Source organism: Spermophilus citellus (assembly GCF_964194105.1).
Source record: "Spermophilus citellus genome assembly, chromosome: 2".
NCBI classification, from domain to species: domain Eukaryota; kingdom Metazoa; phylum Chordata; class Mammalia; order Rodentia; family Sciuridae; genus Spermophilus; species Spermophilus citellus.
The window spans coordinates 252,201,832-252,223,336 of NC_138183.1; the positions used below are offsets into that span (position 1 = coordinate 252,201,832).

At 42.3% G+C, this 21,505-nt stretch overlaps 1 long non-coding RNA gene across 1 annotated transcript in view; it reads left to right on the plus strand.

The window, feature by feature from the left end:
* Nucleotides 1–1,767: 1,767 nt before the first annotated feature.
* The window catches only part of LOC308642779, a 44,450-nt gene continuing 24,712 nt past the window's right edge, over nt 1,768–21,505 (plus strand). Inside the window, exons 1-2 of the long non-coding RNA XR_014020632.1 lie at nt 1,768–2,202; nt 4,614–4,778. This is a non-coding gene — a long non-coding RNA (uncharacterized lncRNA). The remainder of the gene's footprint in view (nt 2,203–4,613; nt 4,779–21,505) is intronic.

Below are 21,505 nucleotides of genomic sequence, written 5' to 3' on the forward strand. Positions count from 1 at the left end.
TCATTTGCACCTGTCTGGGTGGCATGCCTCAGGTCACCAGGTGGATAAGCTAGTTTCCATTCATGATCCATCTGGCTGAGCAAACACTGGGGCTGCCCACCTTCCTGCACTCAACCAGTAGTATCACCAGATTGCTCCTTCAGTAGTCTTAGCCTGGGGTTGCAGATGGGTAGCGCTACAGTGTCAGGACAAAAGCCAATGCCAGGCTCCGCCTTCTGCAACCTGGGCACATCAAAAAGTGGGGTTCAATGAACTGCACAGCGCCCCCAACACACACTAGAATCCATAACTCTTAAGTAAAATTTGGCATTTGGGAAACAGACTGGAGGGGAAACTATTTGCACTAAAATACAAATAATTAAGAACAATAAGCATATATAAAGCTCACACAAATTGCTAAGAAAAAGAAGAAGAAAAAAATAGTTAAGAAGGATATAAAATGAAAAGGCTCTGACCATGTCCTCTGGTCCCTCACTTCTATCTCTATAGGCAACAGCTGATACACCTTCTGAGGCCCTCCGAAGACAATCCATGCTTATGCCATCAAATACATGAGTATGTATATTCTTTTAAAACATGACAGCATACTAACATACTATTTTGCACTTAGAATTTTTTTTTTTTTTTTTGTATTACAAGTTCCACGCTGGCACATAAAGATTTGCCTCATTTAAAAAATCACCACAAATATTCCATTTTGTGGAATTCATCATTTATTTAGGCGGTTATTTATGGATGAACACTTTTTTAATCCCATTTCAAGCAATGTCTCATTAATCACTCCTGTATATACATCTTTCCACATACTTAGCCACTAAATCTGTAGTATGGATTTCTAGAATTGCTAAAGCAAAGGTTATGCACATTTTTTTTTTTTTTAAAGAGAGAGTGAGAGAGGGAGAGAGAGAGAAGAGAGAGAGAATTTTAATATTTATTTATTTATTTATTTTATTTTATCGGCGGACACAACATCTTTGTTTGTATGTGGTGCTGAGGATCGAACCTGGGCCGCACGCACGCCAGGCGAGCACGCTACCGCTTGAGCCACATCCCCAGCCCGGTTATGCACATTTTAAATTTTGTGAGTCATCATTTAATATCTTTCCAAGAAGTTGCACCAATTTACAGTGAATGGCAAACTCTGTTTATGTCCTTAGAGAGCCGTGCAGCCTACACAGCCATGTCATCACCACGCAACAATCCCAGAGGAAAAAACGGAGGGCCTTATAACACCGTTTCTGGACTTAGAGGAGTTAAATACTGAATCAAGAACGGAGCCTGAATCAGATCCAGGTTTCTAGATTCTCATCCCAGGACCTAACTCTGGAGTGGAGTCTGGACAGTCAACTCACTGACTCACAGTTCTGCCCAAGGACCGCCCTAGGGCGGCCAGTGCTGGGGTACTACCCGATGCCCAGCCCCAAGAGCCCCGCGGCAACAAGGAGCTGGGGTGCCTGGGCAGCCGGTCCATCCTGGGCCAGCTCCACCTTCAAAACCTTCTCGTCAGTCCAGCCCTGCCAGGCCCCGAGCTGGGGCCGGATGTTCGACGCGGCCACTCCTCCACCCAGCACCAGGGGAGCCCCATCTTCAAACTGCAAAATCAAAGGCGTTCAGGAGACCGTGCGTCCTCCCCTTTACCCCGCACCCTAGACTCCTCAGAGCCCGACTGCGCGAGAAACTACCTTCAAGGCCTGTCCCGCGGCGGCCGCGGCCGGGGTCAGTCCTGGGAGCCAGGCTCAACAGAACCGCAACGCTCGGGCGCCACCTTGCGTCCATTCCTCCGACCCCCGGGGCGGCCGTGGAAACCACATTTCCCAGGGTGCCTAGCGCTCCCGCGCAGGCGCAAAGAGTGTCTTCTAGTTTCCATGGGAACCTCGACCCTGGAGTCCGGGCCGCGCAAGTCGGAGTTGGGGTAGGGTGTTGCTCCTGCGAAGGTGCACTGGAGCTAGGACCGGTCTGCAGACCATTGAGTGGGCATAGTGGGACGCTTGAGGGAGCGAGGCCGGTCCTGCCCTGCTTTCCGGAACCATCCCTCCCGTATTCGTCCGGGCGTCCCGGCGTCCGCGGGCTCCTGGGGCTCGGCGTTTTGGGGTGCAGGGGCCTGGGTCGGTCCGCGTCGGGCTTGGCTCGCGCCGGCGCCGCGCAACTCCCCCAGCGCCAGGGCTGGTCACCTCCTTCCGAGGGCCTGCGCGCCGACGGCAGGTACTCCTGAAGCGCGGGCGGCCGGCGGGGGTGGCTCGCGCCGCGTGCGCACGTGGAGGTAGCGTCCGGCAGGCGTCCAAGGCCCCTGGGGCTGGAACCTTCTCTGTGGTGGGTGGTCGCGGGACTCCCAGCCCCTCTGGGTTCAGTGCCACTCCCGCGTTCCCCGCCTCCCGGCAGGTAAAATAGGACTTGGACCGAAATCCTCAGATCCATTGCGATGCTCTGGCAGAGCAGCCCCTGGCGCTGTGTGGCCCAGAGGAAAGAAAACTCCTTTATCTTGCCGAGCCCAGGTTCACCTCTCTGTAAAATAAGGGCTTGAAACAGATGAACCCCAGGGTGTCTTCTAGTGGGCGATACTTTACCCCATGGTGGGTTCATTGCTCCTCACTGAGCACCACGTGCAAGAAGAAAGGGAACTAGGTTGGTTTGAGAAAGAATCTCACCTTGGGACGCGGAGTCAGAGAAACTTGTGCTTGGTTGCTGTTACACCTCTTGAGACTCATGAGGACTTGTGCGTGCGTAACTGGGCATCATGACAGTAACACCTCTGGTTTTGAAGGACTAAACTAGATAATGCACATGCCTTTTTTAGCCCAGCATTTGCAGATAGTAAGCATTATCCCAAGTCTCGGATTTTTAATATTCTTAAAGCATCCACTAACTCTTTTCCTAATTTCTGAAGTCGTTTTCTTTATTTCTGGGCAAATCCATTCTTCTAGGCAGAATGGTTTTATGGGCTGATTCTGGTGGGGGAAGAGCTAGAGTCTTCTTTACTCACGTTTGGATGTTCAAGGCCAGTGTATCTGCTCCTTCACTGGTAGTCTAGTTTTTATCATTACCACACCACACAGTATCTAGGGAGGACCCAAGGCCCAACAACACATGGTGGGGAAGATTCTTTCCTTCCTTAAGATTTGTAGAGCATGTGAGCACTTACATGTTATGAAGCAAACTATTTCCTGGGCACTTTTTGAGCACTTATTATGTACCTGGCACTATTCGGGGGTACTCTGAGGGATACAATGATGTATAAGAAAATCTTTGCCCTCAAGAAACATAAGTTCTTGTGGGGGAAATCAGTTATGTGTACAGACACACATAATTGAAGTTGAAAGTGATGTATCATAAGAGAGGTACAGGTAGCTGGGCGCAATGGTGCACGCCTGTAATCTCAGTGACTTGGGAGGCTGAAGCAGGAGGATTGCAAGTTCAAAGCCAGCCTCAGCAACTTAGCAAGGCCCTAAGCAATTTACCAAGAACTTGTCGCAAAATAAAACATAAAAAGGGCTGAGAATGTGGCTCAATGGTTAAAAACCCCTGGGTTCAATCCCTGGTACAAAATTGAATGAATGAATAAATAAAAATAAATAAATAAATAAGGGAGGTGGGATACAGGAGACTTAGAGACCAGAGACTTCTGCGTGTGAGCCTCCTAAAGCATGTGGAAAGTGTGCATAAACCAAGAAGTAGGGAAGAGATATTCTGCACACCCTTCCCATAGCTTTGAGGCACACAGAGGAGAAATGTCTGTAGCCCTGACTAGAAGGTAGGGGTTAGGTTTTGGTCAGTGTTTTACCACTGCTTGACATGTGGTTGGCACATAGCACGTAACAATGAATTTATAGAGGCCGTGAGTTTCCTACAGAGAGGACCAGACTGGAGTGTTGGTATTACCGTGGGCCTCTAATTAGACTTACATTCCTCCTACAGCCACTCCAGTAAGGGAAGAATGCAAATGAGCTAATGATTATAGAGCAAGGGCCTGATTTTTGTCATGTTTAGTATAATACCAGCCAATTGAGAGCCCAGTGGACAAGATTTCAAAGAGACAGGAAGGTCTGTGAGCCTCTTTTCCTGGAACCTGAGGTGAGGAGTTGGAAGGAGAGGAAGCAGAGCCTAGGATCATGCAGTGGTCTTGAGGACCAGTTCAGATATTCCTTTGGCTCTTGTGCCCATCTTTGGCTCTGTTTTTCTATGGCTCACTTTCTCTCCTATCGGTGACCCACCTGCAAGTGGGAAACTAGGACCACCATGCCAGCAGATTACCAAGGCCTGCAGGTGCTACAAAGGAACAAAGTTGGCTTTAGCAACTCCATCTTCAGGCTGATTTCTGGGGCCTTGTCTTCAGTCCTTCCCAGAAGCTACCACCACAGTAAATCCCTCAGAGACAGGTACCCAGTGACCCAGAGGGACGAGGCCTACCTCAGGACTTGGATGGAGGTGTCTCTTGAGGGCACAAGTTGAGAAGATTGACAGGGAATTGATTCAAGGACAGGGCCTATTTAACTCATTAAAGGCCTTAATTACCCAGGAATCCTGTGTGGCTCAGCATATAGGGGAGAGTAAGTAGGTACAACCAGATAGGGGGTAAAGCACAACTGACCATTTTTTTTTTTTTTTTTTTGGTCTAGATATGGGATGGCGCAGGACTCTAAGGGGCCAAAAGTGCTCCTTTTTCTGGAGACAGGAGCCAAGGTGAATTTGTATCCTCCTTGTGACAGCCTTTGCTCATACCCAGAGCCCTGCTCTGCTATTCATCCTGCCTCTGCAGTTTGCTCCCACTCCACTGGCTGTAGGTGAGTTCCTGCAGGGCATGTTATGATTTCTTTGCAGATAAAAGTCATGGAAAGCGTAGTAACTCCAGGCCTGGTGCTTGAGAGGAAGTCATGACAGCTCAGTGTCCACCACAGATGCCTTGTCAGCTGGCTATAGGGACATGATGGTCCTTTACATTTACAAAGCACTGTCACTTATTTTTTTTTTTAAAGAGAGAGTGAGAGAGAAAGAGAGAGAATTCTTCAATATTTATTTTTCAGTTTTTGGTGGATACAACATCTTTTGTTGGTATGTGGTGCTGAGGATCGAACCCGGGCCGCACGCATGCCACGCGAGTGCGCTACCGCTTGAGCCCCAGCCCCAGCCCAAAGCACTGTCACTTATATAGGATCTCATTTGATCTCAGCAACATCAGACAGTCTTGTAATATGACTTTTACTTTTTGGTGTAGTATTGGGGGTTGAACCCAGAGGTGCTTCACCACTGAGCCAATCCTTTTTATTTTTTATTTTGAGAAAGAACCTCACTAAGTTGCCCAGACTGGCCTTCAACTTATCATTCTCTTGCCTCAGCCTCCTGAGTAGCTAGGATTATAGATGTGTGCCACCACACTTGATTATATGACTTACTTTTCTATATGAGATCCGAGTTCTTAGGTTATAAGCCAAAGTGCTAAATGATGGCATTGGGACCAGTGATCTTTATAGCCTCTGTTATTGCTAAGGGGACGCCCTCTTCCCACTGGGGAGGCCATGGTCCTTGTCTCCCTGAAACTGGACCAACACCTTCCTTCTTCCTTGTTTCAACCAAAAGTATCAAGTCTATTTTCCTCAGCTTTGTAGCCCAGCTCAGCATCACTTTGTCATGAGACAGATTAAGAGGTCTCATTCTCTCTCTCTTTTTTTGGTCTTGGGAATTGAACCCAGAGGCATTTTACTATTGAGCTACATCTCCAGCCCTTTCTATTTTGTATTTTAAGACAGGGTCTCACTAAGTTCTTAGGGCCTCACTAAATTACTGAGGTTGGCCTCAAACTTATAATCCTCCTGCCTCAGCATCCCACGTTGCTAGGATTACAGTTTGTTGCACCAAGCTTGGCAAGGAGGAGCCTTATTAAGCCCTTGCTAGAAGGCACTTGTTCTCATGGTGGTAGATCTCATCTGTGAGCTGGTGCTCCTTCTCTTGGCTTTGCAAGGTTTGTTTTTTCCCATATAGGCACCCTGGATAGCTGGGATGCTTGAAGGGGATTCTGAGTCTGCCCTAAAGGACCCAGAGTAGGAAAGCTCTTCCCCTACTGCATGGGGAGGGAAGTTATCAAGAACCTGCCTGGTTTGAGATTGGCCTGGGTGATAATGCCACACCCCACACCACTGGCACTCCTGGCAGATCTCAGTGAGTCATGAGGTTTAGGTGGGGAGGTGGCAGGAAGGGCACAAGGAGGTACAAGCTGAGGCTAAAGTAGGTTCTGTCTGCTGTCCTAACTCAAGCCAGAGATAGCTGTGGAGGTAGGTTTGGGTGAAGGAGGCTGGAGTGAAGAGGGATCTGGTTATATACATCCCATGTGGTTAATCTTTGTTTGGCCTGCGGAGGCTTGCTAGGCAGTTTCGCCCTGGGACAGCAGCTGACCGTCTCCCCAGGCAGCATATCTCAGTTGGATGGACTGACTCCTGCCAGCATTGGTCCTCAGGAGACCTTCTCTATACCCTTCCCTTCATTGGTGGCTCAGCTAGATGCCTCCTATAGCTCTGTCCACAGTCTGATGATCTCATCATCCCAATGCTGAACTGAACTCTGCCTCCTCAGAAGGTCCATATTGCTGCTGACCTGAAGCTGTCTTCAGCACAAAAATGGGACATTGGGAGTGAGGCTGAGTGCCTTGTGGGCAAATAAGAAGTTTGATTGCAACAGATGGATTTATTTTGGGGTTCGTGGGATGCCTGAGCTGATAAGCGGAGATTCTTCCACCCAGGTACTGCTGAGCCTACTGTGTGGTGGGTGGAGCTGGCCCAGAGCAAGGCTTTTCTATATGAGATCCAAGTTCTTAGGTTATGAGCACAGTCTGCCCACAGTCCTCACTGGCTCACCCCACCATCCTGTTCCAGCCTCACATTTCACCTCAGCCCTGTTCAGTCATTTCTTCCCTCTCTCCCTCCCTCCTTCCCTCTAGGCAGGGCCAACTACCTCTGCTGACTACAGGGGCAGAGGCCCTTGCCTGGCTTCTGCACCTCCACCTCCTAGGAGTGTCCAGGTGGGCTTGCACACTACAGGACTTGTGTGCCTGGGCAGATTCTCTGGTTCCTCTCCTCTTACAAAGGAGAAAGGACTCAGTAAGAGAGGAGTGTGAGGAAGGAAGAGTAGGAATCACGTGAAGGTGAAGTAGGAAGGAACTAGGTTGAAAGGACACCAATCACAGAACTGAAGGCATCAGGAGGCTGATTATCTGTGGGCTTCATGGTCTGGGAGTGGCTTGTGGGGCCCGGTGAGGCTGGTCTGAAGGAGAAGCTGTCCTTGGAAGGAGAATTCTGTTGCTGGTTGGAGCACTTTTGGAATCTGAGGGACTATGAAGGATTCATTTGACAAGAAGGCTAGGAGAGGACCAAACTCATTCTCTTTCCTTCCACACTGGAGCTCCTAACAGGCCCTCCTTCTGACTCTTCTGTTCCTCTGTCCCTTACAAAGTGAACCTCCAGGTGATAACTCACTTTCCACCTTAATCAGTCATCAGATTCTCCAGGGCCTTTGTCCCCACTCCTCACCTTACCCCAGTCCCTGCTCTAGGGCTGCCCTGCTGTAATAGTGTCATGCTGGATTAATCTTTCAGCAGTATTACGTGACTTCACCAGTTGCTCCTATGCCTTCAGGTGTACTACAGGCTGCTTTCCATGAGGGCCTTTCCCAATCTGGGCCTAGCCTGCCCTGCCTTTCTTGTCTTTAACTCCCAAGACGACTCAGTTCATATCTGTCTCCTACTTTGATCAAACTAGACCACCTATCACTCCTTGAAAACACTTTTCCCACCTCTTCACTTTTGCCTATGCTGCTCTCTATAGCTGGGAATGCCCCCTCCAGCATTGATCTCTCCATTCAAAAAGTATTTATGGGACACTTTTTTTTTTTTTGAGGAATTTCTGATCTACAGAGAAGTTCAAAGACTAATCCTGTGAAACTTATACCTTACATGTTGTTGTTATTGCACATTTCTTTCTTTTCTCTTTTTCTGGACCCACTGAAAGTGAGTTACAAGCATTAAGACACTTCCTTCCTAAATATTTTGACCCATATCACCTAGTAATAAGAACATTGTCCTACCTACCCAGAATATCCTTTTAAAATAAAGAGAATTCTGGTAAAATAAACATAATACAAAATCTACAGTTTTGCCAATTTTTTTTTACCAATTGTGCATGAAGTACATTCACAATATTATGCAACCAATGTCACTATTTGTTTCTAGAATTTTTTCATCATCACAAAGAGAAACTACAAATTAAATAATAGCTGCCTGTTTTTTTCCCAGCAGCCTTTATTCTACTTCCTGTCTGTGAATTTGCCTCTTCATCTACTTAATGTAATTGAAAGCAGACCTTACTTGTGCTTTTTGTGTGTGGCTTATTTCACTTAGTATAGAGTTTTCAAGGTGCACCCAGGTTGTACCATGTATCAGAATTTCATTCCTTTTTAAGACTGAGTAATATTCTCTTTGTGGACATAACACACTTAATGCATTCATATGTTGATCATTTGGATTGTTTTAACCGTTGGCTGTTGTGAATAATGCTGCTTTAAACATAGATTTACATCTTTTTGGGTGCCTGCTTTTAGTTCATCTGGGTGCTTCCCTAAGAGTGGAATTGCTAGACTATATGGTAATTCTGTTAAATTTTCTGAGGAACTGACAAACTATTTTCCATAGCCACCAAGACATAATGATGCATTTTTAAAGTTATTTCATTAATTTAATTTTTGCAATTAAATTAATGAAATAACTTAATGGAACCTAGAGGCGCTCTACCACTGAGCTACATGACCAGTCCTATTTATTTGTTTGTTTATTTAATTTTTTTTAAATGCTGGGGATAGAACTCAGGGCCTCACACATAGTAGGCAAGTGCTGTTTCACTGAGCTACATCCCCAGCCCTGCTTATTTTTTATTTAAGACAGGGTCTCTGTAAGTTGCTGAGGCTGTCCCCGAATTTTCAATCGTTCAGCTCCAGCCTCCGAGTCACTGTGATGACATGTGTGATACAATTTTATTATCCAGACTACAGAACAAAATTGTGTTTCTCTAAATGTCCCTTAATTTTACATTGCAGCTTTTTTTAAAACTTTGATTCAGAATCCAATCGGAGATCTCAGATTATTTTGATTGTCCTGTCCATGGGTTTGATCATTAGCACCACAAAACAAACAAACAACAACAAAACCCCTGGCCTCCCTGCGTCTTTGTTTTTCATGATGTTGACATTTTTAAGACTCCAACTAGTTGTTTTATAGATTATCCCTCAATTTGTGTTCGTCTGAATGTTTCCTAATGGATAAATAAGGTTGAGCCTTTTTGCCTACAATACCACATAGGAATATAATATAACAGGTTCTTCCTTTTGTTGCATTATTTTAGTCAGAGAATGTTGCTTTATGCTATTGTTAGTGATATTAATTTTAACTACTGAGTTAAGATTGTGTTTGTGGGGCTGGGGATGTGGCTCAAGCGGTAGCGCGCTCGCCTGGCATGCGTGCGGCCAGCTGGGGTTCAATCCTCAGCACCACATACAAACAAAGATGTTGTGTCTGCCGAAAACTAAAAAATAATAAATATTAAAAATTCTCTCTGTCTCTTAAAAAAAAAAAAAGATTGTGTTTTTGGGGATTGGGGTTGTAGCTCAGTGGTAGAGCACTTGCCTAGCATATGTGAGGGACTGGGTTTGATTCTCGGCACCACAAATAAATAAAAATAAATAAAATAAAGGTAAAAGCTAAGAAAAGATGGCATTATGTTTAAAAACATAAAGGATTGTGTCTGTGAGAACTCTTCATTTTCAAGGGACCCTTGTTCCCTTGTAATATTTAGTAATTTGTTGGATGGTAGTTTGAGACCATGTGAATATCCTGTTCCCCAACAATCTATCAATCATCGACTTTATTTCTATTTATTTATTTATTTTTCCAGTGTTAGGAATGGAACCCGGGATTTCATGCATGCTAGGCAAGTCTTCTACCACTGAGCTATAACTCCAACCCTTCAACCACTGATTATAGCATCAAATGATAGTATTTACATAAATTATTTACTTCGTTGTATTGTTTAAATTTTGTCATTCTTGGGGCTGGGATTATGGCTCAGTGGTAGATCGCTTGCCTAGCATATGTGAGGCACTCGGTTCAATTCTCAGCACCACATAAAAATAAATAAAAGAAAGGTCCATTGACAACTAAAAAATATTTTTAAAAATATCTGGCTGGGCACAATTCAGGAGCCACTTGTCAAAAGAAACTAACTTTATTTTTAGAACTACAAACGCCAAACAAAACAGCTCCTCAGGAAAAAACCCTCAGAGCCCAACTGCCACCACCGGCTTCCCACAAGCCTCTCACCCCCACACAAACCTCACCACCTCCCACAATCCTCCTGCTCTTGAGGCTGATTAGCTGGGTCGTGTGGGCGGAGCCAAAGAAGTCCCCCAATGAGCAGCTTCGTGGAGGAGCCAATCAGCTAGATGTTGCTGGGGCCGCTGTGAGCCAATCATCAGCTGGCAGTCTGAAGGGCAGGGAAACAGCCCAATGAACATCACCGCAGAGGAGCCAATCAGCTAGATGTTGCTGGGGCCGCTGTGAGCCAATCATCAGCCGGCAGCTGGAAGTTTGCTGGCAGCTGTAAGTTTGCTGGGGCCCCTTTGGCTGTGGCTCTCAACATCTCCCCCTCTCTGTTTAAACAACAAGCATGTGGCTTGGGGACCGTGCCTGCCTTAGGTTGTCCAATACTACATATGGTCCTTACCCGTCTTCGGATGAACTGACCTCAGGGCGTCAGCCTCCTGTCTTAGGTTGGTACCATTGTAATTGGATCTTACCCATCATTGACTACCGGTCCAGTATACAGCCACACCTGTGGAGAGGTCTTTGTCATGACAAGCAGAAGGGAGGAAGATACACCAAGCCAACTGATGGCTCTTGTTGGAAAAATTGTACCACCGATGACATAATCAGCAAAAATACCCCAACACTACCACAAGTCGCTGCACCAACAGATAGTTCACAATGCATACAAGTGACACATAGTTTAGGCAAGTTCTGCAAGCAGTTCAGTGATGGCTATTGCAGAAACTGTAGATTAGTTTTATCTTTGTCTTCACTGGCACTGGGATGAAGATAGGAATTCTGGCAGTAATGGCTAAAGAAAAAATTATGTAACATTCCAGAAGGCACTAAAAGAAAACAATTTTCTTAACAATTTACATTATCTTGAAGAGAATTATTAAATATAATGAAAAGGAAAGGTGAAAGTAAACAAACAGATCTGTTAACCTTCTTTTTTGTTTACATATTAAAACAATTCTTAATAGTTATTTACCCAATTTAAATTAAACCATTTAAATCACGTGAATAAAAAAAAAATATTTGGATCCATTTTTTCATGAGCGCTCCTCATATATGATATATGGACATATGTACATTCAAACATATAACACAAAACACAAGTGTGCACACATAATATAATACATACAACACATAACATAATAGTAAAGGCCTTATAACTTTTTACAGGTGAAATCTCCATTGCAATGTTTAAAAACTCTATAGTCAAAAAAAAAAAAAAATAGAACTGATCAGCAAAACATTAACCTAGGTCTGTATGAGCTCAAAAAACAAAATAGAACTTCATGATATGGGAAAGGGCAATAATAAAATAGATATTGAAAAAAGCATCCTGGTTCTGTCGCAGATGTAAGGATAGCCAAATTGGAGTTTTGGATATCAGCTGTTATGGATTTGAGCCAAATCATCTTCTTTTTGGTCTGTAGAAATCGCTTTAGTTAATCTCTCTGGAATCCAAATCGGCTGCTGTTCTCCCTATGGAAATACACAAACAGGCCCCCGACTCCAGACAATCACTGGGTCAGGATTTTAGTTAATCTTTCCAGAATCCAAATCGGCTGCTGTTCTTCCTGTGGAAACACACAAACAGACCCCCGACTCCAGACAATTACTGGGTCAGGACCTTTCCATTGTCCTGTTAGAATATCTTTCCAAAGTACCTGGGGCTTATGTACATTTTTTGGACACATATGCCTTTCTGCAGCACTAAGTCCTGATGAATCCAAATTTAAAAAGTTTAAAGTAAAAAGGGTTATTTTAAGTTTATCTTTGGGGAATATATACCCCTTCCCAATTCCGTCTTTTTGCTTTAATAAGTACATTTTAATAGTTTGATGAGCTCTTTCAACTATGCCTTGTCCCTGTGGATTGTATGGGATTCCTGTTATATGAGTAATGCCAAATGATGAGCAAAATTGTTTAAAAGAAGTAGAAGTATAACCAGGGGCATTATCTGTTTTTAACTGTTTTGGAATGCCCACAGTGGCAAAATTTTGTAAGCAATGAGCTATAACATCTTTAGTTTTTTCTCCGGCATGAAGGGAGCCCATCAAAAATCCAGAAGAAGTATCAACTGTAACATGCAAATATTTTAATTTTCCAAATTCTGGCAAGTGTGTGACGTCCATCTGCCAAATATGGTTAGGTATCAATCCTCTAGGATTGACTCCAAGATTAACTTGTGGTAAAAAGGTCACACAATTTTGACATTGTTTTATTATTTGTCTAGCTTGTTCCTTAGTTATTTTAAAACGCTTTTGTAAAGTATTAGCATTGACATGGAACCTTTTATGAAAATTTATAGCTTCTTCTAGTGTAGAGAAAATATGTATGTCATGTGTAGTTTTATCTGCTAAATCATTGCCCAAACTAAGGGCTCCAGGCAATCCTGTATGTGCCCTGATATGTCCTATAAAGAATGGATCTTTTCTGTCCCAGATTAAACTTTGTATAGTGGAAAAAAAAAAAAAGAGAAAACAGTAGAAGAAGGGGAAATTCTACCAGCATCTTCAAGGGATACTATAGCATTAACTATATACTGACTATCAGAAAATAAATTAAATACAGAATCTTTAAACATCACAAAAGCTTGTAATACTGCATTAAGCTCTACCTTTTGAGCTGATTGTTTGGGTACTAAAAATGTAAAAGTTTGATCAGGTGTAACTATTGCTGCTGTACCATTATTTGACCCATCAGTGAATATATTTGGAGCATTCATGATAGGTGTTTTTCTTGTCATTTTTGGAAAAATTACAGGATGCAATGACCAAAAAGACAATAAAGGATTAGATGGTAAGTGGTTATCAAATGAATCATTAGATTTGTACATGATTATTGCCCAAGTATTTAACTCATTAGCTAATTCATCAATTTGATTCATAGTATATGGAGTAATAATTTTATTGGGAGAAATTCCAAATACTCCCTTTGCTGTTTTTATTCCTTTGAGTATAATTGTCCTAGAGCCTCAGGATACCTAGTAAGAATAGTGTTAGGAGAATAAGATAAATGTATCCATAATAATGGACCTTCTTGCCAAAATACTCCTGTAGGAATATTTTTTGTTGGTAGTACAATAAATAATAAAGGCAAACTTATATCAATTCTATCCAAATGCATATTTTCCATATATGTTTCAATGATTTTTAATGCCTTTCTTGCTTCAGGCGTTAACATTCGGGGTGAATTTGGATCTGATGGACCTTTTAAGATATCAAATAAAGGTCCCAATTCTCCTGTTGGAATACCTAGATAAGGCCTTATCCAATTTATGTCTCCTAATAACTTTTGAAAGTCATTAAGTGATTTGAGTTGATCTACTCGTATTTGAATTTTTGGTGGACGGACCATGGTTGAGGATAATAGAACTCCTAAATAATTAATTGGAAAATTTAATTGTACTTTATCTATTGCTATCTCTAGATTATAATTTTTTAATAAATTTGTAAGTGTGGCATAACATTCTAGCAATGTGTTTTTAGCTTTGTGTGCCAATAATACATCATCCATATAGTGAAATATTTGTAGTTCAGGATTTTGATTTCTAAGTGGCTGGATTACTTTGTTAACATAAATTTGACACATAGTTGGGCTGTTAGCCATCCCTTGAGGGAGTACTTTCCATTCATATCTTTGATCAGGACCTTCATGATTCAGTGCAGGGATAGTAAATGCAAAACATGGACTATCCTCAGGATGAATTGGAATTGAAAAAAAAACAATCTTTAATATCTATAACTAAAACATACCAAGTTTTTGGCAAAGCAGACAATTGAGGAATCCCCGATTGAGCAGGTCCCATAATGACCATTTCATTATTAATGGCTCTTAAATCTTGCAATAATCTCCATTTACCAGATTTCTTTTTGATGACAAAAATGGGAGTATTATGGGGAGATACAGAAGGTTGTATATGTCCTTCCGCTAATTGTTGTTTGACCAGATCATGTATCTTTTCTTTAGTCAAGGGCCACTGAGGAACCCATACTGGTCTTTCTGATTTCCATGTAATTTTTATTGTCTCAGTGGCCCTTTGTGAAAATCCAACCCATGTCTGTCTGTTCGTTGATCTATTTGTATTGGTGCTGCTATACCTTGTTCTTGTTTTTCTAATCTTTTTCCTTTCCTAAAACCTCTAGCTATAATAGTGGGTGCATTTTGATTGATGTTATTTGTTAATGTCAAACCTAATTGATCTAGGACATCTCGTCCCCATAAATTTACGGGAAGATGATCCAATACATATGGCTGTATAGTTCCCTCACATCCTTCAGGATCCTTTGAATCTAATACCATTGCACTTCTATGGGGATTAGTCGCCACTCCTAGGCCTTGAAGCGTTTGAGTGGCTTGTTGTAATGGCCAATATTTTGGCCATTCTTGTCAAGAGATGATGCTAAGGTCTGCACCTGTATCCAGTAGCCCATTAAATTCATGTCCTTGAATATTTAGTTTTAGCATGGGGCGAGAATCTAAATTTAAAGAAAGCATAGCCCAATCTACACCTGTGGAGCCTAATCCCTTGGAACCTCTTTCTACAGTATGACTGAAAAATTTATCATGTAGGCTGGGTATTATTAATAACTGTGCTATTCTATCTCCTGGTGAAATTACTGATATACCCTTTGGAGAACTGGCTATAATTTTTATTTCACCTTCATAATCGGGATCAATTACCCCAGGACTTATCATAAGTCCTTTTAGAGTAGAAGAGCTGCGTCCCAATAATAAGCCTACTGTTCCTTTGGGAAGAGGTCCTTTTACCCCTGTGGGAATGATTTGAACTCCCATCTCTGGAGTTAATACTGCTCTGGCGGAGGTGCAGATGTCCAACCCTGTGCTCCCTCTGGTTTGTCTGATGAGGGATTTAATGGACAATGTGTCCTGGGCACTACCCTGATGGGGTTGCTGGGTTCCTCCAGTGCTCCGTATATTCGTGGTTTGGGGCCCCCTGTCCATTTTTTGGCAACAGAACCCGATGCCTTTGTCCACGATATTGTGGATAAACACCTTGTCCTTGTTCGTTTTTTGATAATGGAGTACCCTCTATGGTGGTTTGAGAACGGCATTCATTAGCCCAATGTCTCCCTCTATGGCATCGTGGGCAAATACCCGGTATTCTACTCCTTTGATACCTAGTTTTGTTAAACCCTCCTCCTATGGGGCAATTCCTTTTAAAATGTCCTGTTTGTTGACAATTGTAGCATGTTCTTGGCCTGGTATATAAAGCCTGTTTTACTGCAGCTGCCACAATTTGCCCTTGTTCATTAATGTCTCTGGCATCTAAAGCCTGTTTTACTGCAGCTGCCATGACTTGCTCTTGTTCATTAAGGTCTCTACATAATTTAATATATGTGTTTAAATCTTCATGTTTCCATGGTCTAATGATATCTCTGCACCAACGATTCGCTTGGTGCTAAGCCAGTTGTTATATTAATGGCATTGCTTGTTCTGTATTCCCAAAAACTCTGGTAGCTGTTTGAATAAGCCTATCTACAAATTCAGCGTAAGGTTCATTAGCTCCTTGTATTATCTTAGATAATTGACCTTGTAAACCTCCATGTCCTTGTAAAGTCTTCCATGCCTTAACTGCATCTACAGCAATTTGTAAATATACACCAGGATCATATGCAATTTGTTGCTGCCGATCCTCATAAGGTCCCTTTCCTAACAGCATATCTAGATTTCTCTGAGAATAACCAGCTGCTGCATTTCACCTAGCCGTCTCCTTGCAAAATTCCTCATTGGCAACCTTCCATAACAGGTATTGTCCTCCATTTAGCACAGCTTTACAAATATTAGCCCAATCTGCTGGCGTCATGTTTAAGTTGGTAATGGATTCGACCAAGCTTACAATGAACGGTGCTTGAGGACCATAGGTTGTTACAGCCTCTTTTAGCTCCTTCACTGTTTTGAAATTTAAACCCTGGTAAATTCGCTGCCCTCCTACCTCAAATACAGGGCATACTTGAGATCCTGTCTCAGGATCCCAACTATCAACTGCGGGGGTTGGGAGTCTCCTAGCATATGGAGGTGGTGCTGTTGATTGGACACTTATGCCCTCTGGTGATAGAATGCTGTTAGTAGCAGTCTCCTGTAGAGGTGGTGCTGTTGGTTGGACACTTACGCTCTCTGATAGAAAGGTGTTATTAGCAGTCTCCTGTTGTAACTTTTCCCCTGATGGCTTTTTCTGCTCTAAACTTCCTTCCTCTGTCTCACTAGCTCGAGAGACCTTCTCTTTTACTTGAATATTTTCCGCTTTCTGACTAACTTGAGAGACCTTCTCTTTTACTTGAATCAATATGTCTTCTCCTTCCTCTACCTTTGTCTGAACTGAAGGCTTTGGACTAAGCAAACCAGATACCAGCGCCCACAATGGCAATGTGCCAACTGGCAGAGTCCCTGGGTTGTTCTTTTCTATTCTTTTTAAATCTTCACCATGATGGTTCCATTGTGATATATCTAACAACTCTTCCTTAAAAAGCCATGGGCTACATTGTTGTATTGTATCAACGTATACCCTGACTGCTCTTGATTTTACTGGGATGCCTCCTTCCTCTAACAATTTACTTAACAGTCTTTTTTTTTTTTTTTTTTTTTTTTTTTTATTGTTCTTCCCTGAATGCAAAACTCCTTCAATTTTTTTTTTTTTTTTTTTTTATTGGTTGTTCATAATACTTAACAGTCTTTCGGTTTGTTTTTTACTAATTGCTGATCCCGTATTTCTACTATAATACAACCCAACAAGATGACGCCAAACAAAACCGAGACAGAATGCAATAAAAATGGAACAACACAAAATCATTATATCAGCCTTTCTATCCTCCTGAAATGTGCATCCGTCCTTTCTCCCTATCTGTTCCTCAGACACAAATAGTTTTTCCTCAGATGTGAGCGGTTTTTCTTCCGTCTCACTCATCTCCAGGGACAGGCAACTTAAAACAAAAATGAAGCAAAACAAAAGAGGAAACTTAGAATGGCTACCCATCCTCTCGCCCTGCCCTCAGGGGCGAGCAGTTTACTTACCCTCAGTCGCTCCCCGTGCAAGCCACCAAATGCTGCAGTCTGGCTGGGCACAATTCAGGAGCCACTTGTCAAAAGAAACTAACTTTATTTTTAGAACTACAAACGCCAAACAAAACAGCTCCTCAGGAAAAAACCCTCAGAGCCCAACTGCCACCACCGGCTTCCCACAAGCCTCTCACCCCCACACAACCCTCACCACCTCCCACAATCCTCCTGCTCTTGAGGCTGATTGGCTGGGTCGTGTGGGCGGAGCCAAAGAAGTCCCCCAATGAGCAGCTCCGTGGAGGAGCCAATCAGCTAGATGTTGCTGGGGCCACTGTGAGCCAATCATCAGCCGGCAGCTGGAAGTTTGCTGGGGCCCCTTTGGCTGTGGCTGTCAACAGCCTAGCATATGTGAGGCACTCGGTTCAATTCTCAACACCACATAAAAATAAATAAAAGAAAGGTCCATTGACAACTAAAAAATATTTTTAAAAAATTATGTCATTCTTTCCCCTCAGCAATTTAGTGAGAACCTGTCTCAAAAGAATTTTAAAAAGGGCGGTGGATGTGGCTCAGTGGTAAAGCACCCCTGGGTTAATTCCTCAGTACCAAAAGAAAGAAAGAAAGGGATGGGGAGAGAAAATAAGTCATATTCTACATTTATTATGCATTTAATATAGTAAGATGTTATTATTCAGTAAAAAAAAAAAAAAAAAAAAAAAAGAATTTTCCCTTGCCCTCTTTTTCAGTATTACTATAAGAGTCATCTGTTCTGTTTTTGTTCAGTGTGCTATGTCATTGCAATCATTGTGTGTGTGTGTGTGTGTGTTTGTGTGTGTGTGTGTGTGTGTTTTGCTGGGAACTGAACCAGGGTTGCTCTGCCACTGAGCTACATCTCCAGCTCTTTTTATTCTGTTTTGAGTCTGCATCTTGCTAAATAGTTGAGTTTGGCCTCTAACTTGAGATCCTTCTTCCTCAGCTTCTCAGATTGCTGGGATTACACACGTGGTTACCCAGCTCATTCTTTTTCTTTTCTTTTTTTTAATATTTATTTTTTAGTTGTACACAATACCTTTATTTTGTTTATTTATTTTTATGTGGTGCTAAGGTTCCAACCCAGGGCCTTGCACATGCTAGGCGAGTGCTCTACCGCTGAGCCACAACCCCAGTCCTTCTTTTTATTAAAAAACATTTATTTTTTAGTTGTAGTTGGACCCAATACCTTTATTCTCTTTATTTTTATGTGGTGCTGAGGATCGAACCCAGGGCCTTGCACATGCTAAGCAAGTGCTCTACTGCAGAGCCACAACTCCAGCCCCTCTTTTTCTTTTCTTTTTTTTTTTTTTTTTTGAATATTTATTTCTTAGTTTTCGGTGGACACAACATCTTTGTTGGTATGTGGTGCTGAGGATCGAACCCGGGCCGCACGCAAGCCAGGCGAGCGCGCTACCGCTTGAGCCACATCCCCAGCCCCCTCTTTTTCTTTTTAATATTTATTTTTTAGTTGTAGTTGAACATAATACCTTTATTTATTTATTTTTGTGTGGTGCTGAGGATCTAACTCAGGGCCTTGCACGTGCTAGGTGAACGCTCTACTGCTGAGTCGCAACTCCAGCCTCATTATTCTTTTTGATGGTCAAATTTTCTTATACCTGGCCATTAAGGGCTCCTTTAACTGGCCTTAGGTCTTTTTGTCATGTTCCTGTTAATCTTTGAGCACTTTGTTGCTTTCTATCACAGCATAATATACCTTGTATTTTTCTTGACCCATATCAGTCTTTCATCCAAAGATCCCTAGTTTCTTTAAGTGGGAAAAGATATTTAGAAACTAAGATGCAGTCTGCTGTGTATGTTAATTTGCAGCTAGGGTTTTTTTATTGCTTCCTTTATGATGGGCAGAAAATGAAAAAAAAGAAAAACTCTTTGTTTTTTGTTTTACTTTTTTCATTTTTGGTACCAGGGATTGAACCCAGGGGCTTAACTACTGAACCACATCTGTAGCCCTTTTTATGTATTTATTTATTTAGGGTTTTACTCCCTAAGTTGCTGATAACTTGAACTTGCAGTCCTATCAGCCTCCTGAGTTGCTGGGATTCCAGGTGTGTGCCACCACACCCAGCTGAAAAACAAGTTTTTTTAATTGTTGACTTTTAGGACATCTGCTGCTGACCATGTCACAGCCCTTGCATTGTAAACACTATAAAACCGGGTGAAATATACAGGGGAATTATTATTAATTTTCGACAACAGGCAGGACTAATTACTGAAAGAAGAAAAGAACTGGAGTCCCACATTAATTGTGGCCCTGAACTTCTGCCTGGGGACAATTTGCTGACCATAGTCCAGAGGTGAGATCACAAAGAACACAACAGTTCTGTTGAGTTGGTAAGACAGAGCTCAGTACTGAGGGCTACTGAAGTAGGTGGGAATTGCAAATCAAAGGCCTGGAGAGATGAGTCCTAAGCAGAGGCTTTGTGAGACTGGCAGGGAATTGCTGCTGCTGTGGATTTGAGAGTAGGATAGAGACACTAAAGGTCACACAGTTCTGGGAGAATTTATGTTCTGTCCTAGCCAGAGTGGAAATGCCTCATTTAAATCCTGACATTGAGCTGGGACACCAGAAAGTCCATATCATAGGAGCAGGCACCATAGCTCAACCCTGTGGCACACACCTGCAACCCCAGTTACTTGAGAGGCTAAGGAAGAGGATCACAAGTTTGAGGACACCAGGCAGATTAAGCAAGACCCTGTCTTAAAATAAAAATTAAAAAGATCTGGGGGTGTAGCTCAGTTTCAGAGCAATTGCTTAGCAAATGCAAGGCCCTGAGTTTGATCTCTAGCACTGCAGTAGTAGGAGAATGAATGAATGGGGCTGGGGATGTGGCTCAAGCGGTAGCGCGCTCACCTGGCATGCTTGCGGCCCGGGTTGGATCCTCAGCACCACATACAAACAAAGATATTGTGTCCGCCGAGAACTAAAAAAAAAATATTAAAAAAATTCTCTCTCTCTCTCTCTCTCTCTCTCTCTCTCCTCTCTCATTCTATCTTTAAAAAAAATATTCACAGTCCTTCAAATTAAAAAAAAAGAATGAATGAATGCATGAATGAAAGAATGAATCAAACAAACCATGACTAGAGCAGGGGCAGTCAAACTAGAGCTGGCCCAAATATGGCTCATCATGGGCCAAATTCAGGCCTGTGTATTTGCTTACATTTTGTCTGACTGCTTATACACTATAGTGGCAGACCATATGGCCTGAGAAACTGAAAATCATTTACTAATTGGCTCTTTACAGAGGTCACTAACCCCTTCCATAGTGTGAGAGTTATTTTAAATAGGCTTAAGACAAAGTCTTAAAAATAAAATCAAGAAGAATTACTAGACATGAATTGCCTACCAGAGCAAAACTCAATGTTCTTTAAAAGAAAGTATTACCTAGACAACTCCAGCTATAATAATAAAATTACTAGTTATTCAAGGAAAGAGGAAAATGTGACCCTTAATCAAGAAAAAAAAAAGCAATCTATGGAAATATATCCTGAGATGTCCCAGATATTGAAATTAGTGGACAAGGTTGTTTAAAGTAGCTACTATAAATATGTTTAAGGGCTTAAAGGAAAATAGGGTGGTCTTAGTAGGGAATCTCAGAAGAGAAATTGAAATTGTGAACAGTAACTGAAAAATTCCAGTATTGAAAAGGGCAATATCTGAAATGAAAATCCATTGGAAGGACTTGAAAGGATATTGGAGAAGGCTTGGCAGAAGAAAGGGCCATGAACAGTGGACTCTCACCTTCAAAGTATTGGCAGAAAAAGAATTTCAATCTACAATTCTATGTCCAGTGAAAATATTTTTCAAAATAAAGAGAAATACATTTTCAGAAAACTTAAAAAGAAAATTTGTTTTCAGCAGACCCACCCTATGAGATATACAAAGAAAGTTATTTAGGCTGGAAAGAAATTTGAAAAGTGGATCTATTGGAAGTAATGAAGAGCCACAGAAATGATACTATCTGGATAAAAATTATATTTTTTTAATAAATTTTTTAGATGTTGATGGGCCTTTATTTTATTCACTTACTTGTATGCAGTGCTGAGAACTGAACCCAGTGCCTCTCATATGCTAGACAAGAGCTCTACCAC